This window comes from Agrilus planipennis, unplaced genomic scaffold, assembly GCF_000699045.2.
Source record: "Agrilus planipennis isolate EAB-ADULT unplaced genomic scaffold, Apla_2.0 scaffold14, whole genome shotgun sequence".
NCBI classification, from domain to species: domain Eukaryota; kingdom Metazoa; phylum Arthropoda; class Insecta; order Coleoptera; family Buprestidae; genus Agrilus; species Agrilus planipennis.
Genome location: NW_020442313.1, coordinates 1,238,688 through 1,242,947, shown reverse-complemented (window position 1 = coordinate 1,242,947; position 4,260 = coordinate 1,238,688). Strand labels below are relative to the sequence as shown.

Sequence of the window (4,260 nt, the reverse complement as noted above, 5' to 3'; positions counted from 1 at the left end):
AATGAAGACAGAAGAGAGTGAAAGATTATCTGTGGAATATTACTGCCTCAGCATTTGCCTAAGTGATCCAAGGAAACCACAGAAAAACTTGGACCAAGGCAGACGGACCCGGAATCGAACCGGCGTCCTCCCGAATGCTAAGCAATGGTCTAAACCTCTAGGCCATGCCGCTCGGTCGCAATCAGAGAAACCCGCACCCTAACCTAAACTCATAGGTGTATATACAACACATTATACAGTCAAACCTGGATAAGTGAGAACTGGGTAAGCGAGGAAACTCTATTAAGGAGAGTATTTGCCAGGTCCCGTCATTTTGCCCTTCTAAAGTCTCTATAAGTAAGAAACATAAAACCTGTATAAGTGACAGTCATTTTTCATGCGCGAACCTCTTTAAGTGAGATTGCTACTTGTCTATACCTCTACAAGCGACAGTTTACTTTTGCTATTTTATGACTCGTTCTTAAATTTCAAGAGACTCTTATTTCATTCGAATGACCAAATCTGCGAATGACCGAATAAGTCTATTATTTTATTATAGCCAAATGTGCGTACCGACTCGTTTATCAATCTTATTACAGTCAATTCATAAAAGCAGTTGCGAAGAAAGGTCCTGTACTTCCTCATAATGTCTAAACGAAAACTCAATGTGTTGTCGAACCGTATTTTTATAGACTTCTATAAGTGAGACAAATTCCTCCTATAACTCTGTAAGCTAGAAACTCGGGTTAGTGAGAAACCTCTATAAGAGAAAAACAGATCGCGGTCCCTTGAGCTCTCACTTGTCCATATTCGACTGTATATGCTAATCAGGAAAAATTTTCCGTACCGTAACTTAATTTTACCTAACAATTTCGTAGTCGGATATTTATAATCATAGTCACTAGCATTTCTTTTAATGTATATGACCCTATTGGCACTTATATGCGTCCGACATGTCAAAACGTTGATTGTCTTTCATTAAAAATCCTGATTTAACTACAACAACCTGGATATCAAAAGTAGGCACGTTTAGTGTCATCATTTAATCAGACTTCTTAATAGTCAGGTAATTCCTGAAAGGACCATTAGCCGTGGAGATATAGATAGCTACAATTTCCAATACAAACAGAGCCATATTAGATATTTAGAGCATCAGCACGTATAATGAACGATGATCACCTCAGAGTACTTGATGATCACTCATATATTATTAGTATCTTAAATATATCCTGATAAAATAATTCCAAATGGTCTGTATTCTGTCGAAACTGCCAGACGCGGATCGCGATTTCGATCTTTTTCCACACAAATGGACCTTGTTGGAGCATACGTAATCCTAAAATGTAGCATCGTACTACAGATGGCGTTTACCGTGCCATTTGTGGTATTTTATATATCCTGATGTTCCGTCTATGTATCTTCTCGGTTAATAGTTTCTTCTGGAATTATCTGACCATTAAGACGTCCAACTAAAAGATGGAACCAACCAGCGCGCCTACTTCTGATGTCCAGGATGATGTCGTTAAAATAGAATTTTTAATTAAAAATAACCAATGTTTTGAAGGGGCACATATAAGTCGTAAGGTGATATACTTTAGACAAGTTTAATGTTAATAAATTAGAACATTACTGTATTTGATGATTATGAAGAAACCCTAAATTGTTAATTTATGTCTAAAAAAGATTATTTTGTGCTTTGCTTGGTTAGTTATTTTTACCGATACCCAATAAGCACGCACTCTGGGCAAGTACCCAAGGGCTCCGATCGACAAGACCCCTAGTGCCAAATTGCTCCAATAACCGAAAACCTATATTTATTAACGATAAATACCCCTCTATCAAAACCATAGGGGCTTCATTATTTTCATGTACCCAGGGTCTCCAATAGACTAAAAAAGGCTTTGCCCGTAAGTAGAGGTAGCTACAATTAGAACATTTTATTACATTTTCATGTAGGTATGATGCTTGTTTCAAAAAAGGTTTATTTATCATTAAATAAAAATTTCGTCTCTGGGTCATGAGGTTACATGTTATGGGCTAATTCCAAAATATTGTACTGTGAAAGAATTCTGGTTTTGTTTGGAAGGCCTTTTTCACAGTTTTTTTTTCACTAGTGGGTATCTTTTAAACCACTTAATAAAATCGGATGAAATTTTCTAGAATCCTGGTCATCTGAAAGCTAAATCGCACAATTTTACATCTTTTTCGTTTTTTTGGAAACGTTAAATGAAGATTAGTATTCTGGGTCATGTTTTCTACCACAAACCGAACGAAAAACGAATATACAAACAAACAAACGCTAAGATTTTATTTGGTAATGATTTTCGAAAAAGATTTATAAAAGTGTATGTTTAGAGCGCGGCGCTGTACGGGTGCGAAACATGGACGTTCGAAATGTAGTGGGATGTTCTGGTTTTAAGGAAATGCGAAGTTTAGTTCAGGATAGAAAGGAGTGAAGGAGCGTGTTCAACCAGTCTTAGGACTGACGACCTTATAATGATGATAAAGTTTTTAAAATAAAATGATTTAGGAAAGCTTTTATGATTAAATTCAATTTAATTGCTTCGGAACCATATGTTAACTAATTGTAAGTGTAATTTAGCAAAATATTTTTCACTTTCACCCTCTTAGTTACAATATTACCCTGTTCTCATTATTTTAGAGCTAATTCGTGAAAATCGTACGAGTTAATATGATTTATTACTGCATCACATGTCCCTAAAGTTTTCAATTTTAAAATATTTTTGAAATGGTCAACCAATAGATGTGAAAGTAAGTAGCCAGAAAGTAGTACGTTGTTAAAACCAACGTATGGGTACTTACAAAAAAATTTTTTTTCATTCTTTTACACTCACTACACAAACGATAAGTCCTAATTTATAAACAAACCATTTTTCTTAATTACAAACAACTTAAAAGCAATAATACTAACGCATTTTAAAAAATGGAAAAAAAAGCAATTTTCATTATCGTAAATATAAATCACTATAACTAAACACACTTCATTATCCTTTTTTATCTTCGTAATTGTTTGTCACGCAAATTGAACAATGAATGAATATTTTATGCAATGCATTACGGTGTATATCCTTCCTATAAAAATTAGTTTACAATTTTCGATTTTTCTCGTGTATTTAATGCGATGTTCGCGTCAATAGCTAAGTAGACGAAAAGAAAAAACAAAAAAATGTTCTCGAAAAATCACTTCGACTTGTAGCTTCCCCAACAGAATCGTAATTAACGCTATTAGATAAGGTTATTAAGCGTGAGCCTGTCTTCGGCAAATGGTGGGAGCAACGTATAAGAAGCTGCATGTGTATACCTGTAATCACACCTTGCCAAACACAGTGCCATTCTATCGACCAAAACAAGTCCAAAGTATTTACGCTTTGAATTATTTTGGTTACTAACTAACTAAGTTTTCAAGAAAAGTTTTAAGAATTGCAATTTTTAACAAGTAGTTCCTTTATATTGTGAAAGTGCTTGGATTTCATTAAAACAAAAGGTAATGTACCAAATTACGTTATTCTTTTTTCTTTGTCGTCCTTATTTTGTTTTTCTTTCATTGTTGTTTGCGAATTTTTGTGAATAAGTATTTTTTTTACGACCTATAATTGAAACAATATAAATGATTAACAATGGTATGCGCTCAGGTTTCTCATTCGTTTGTTATACTTGAATAATTAGATTATTTCAATGTAAGTTCGTGCTTTGCCATCTAAAACGGCTAAAAATTTTAATTTTCTTTGTTTTCTTGGTCGCATAAATTCTTTAACCATTGGCGTCGTATCATCTTCTTACAGTAACTATAGCAGAATGACCTTATACGCATTTTGAATTTCAATAATTACAGGATGCAAAGAATTTTAAAAACAACACTTCAAAAAAAATGAAAACTTTTATTAACCAATTTCAATGCAAATCTTGTTCTAGAATTTTATAAAATCCATCATAACAATGACAACAACTGTTTTATAATAATATAAACACGTCAAAATGTTTATAATTTTTAAATTTACCTTCACTTTTTACCATAAAAATCTTTATGGTGTAAATTTATTTGCCTTAAAATATTTTATATATCGCTGAAATTTTAAACTTTTTGATATTAGTAGATTTTTTATCTTTAAAGTTGAAGGCGTATTTTTTATTGTCTGTAATAAGCGTACAAAATCGTTTAATTGTACGAATTTCCAAAACATTTCGCTTACAATAATTGAAATTTCGAGTTAAAAAATATGTTTCTTAAACTTGAACTTAGAACAATGGATTAATTATTTA

General features: G+C 32.8%; 1 protein-coding gene across 1 annotated transcript in view; it reads left to right on the top strand.

Moving 5' to 3' along the window:
* The first annotated feature begins 3,302 nt into the window (after positions 1-3,302).
* Positions 3,303-4,260, top strand: part of LOC108737661 (elongation of very long chain fatty acids protein AAEL008004) — a 33,678-nt gene continuing 32,720 nt past the window's right edge. Inside the window, exon 1 of the mRNA XM_018470627.1 lies at positions 3,303-3,484. The gene's annotated coding sequence lies outside the window, so the exon portion shown is untranslated. The remainder of the gene's footprint in view (positions 3,485-4,260) is intronic.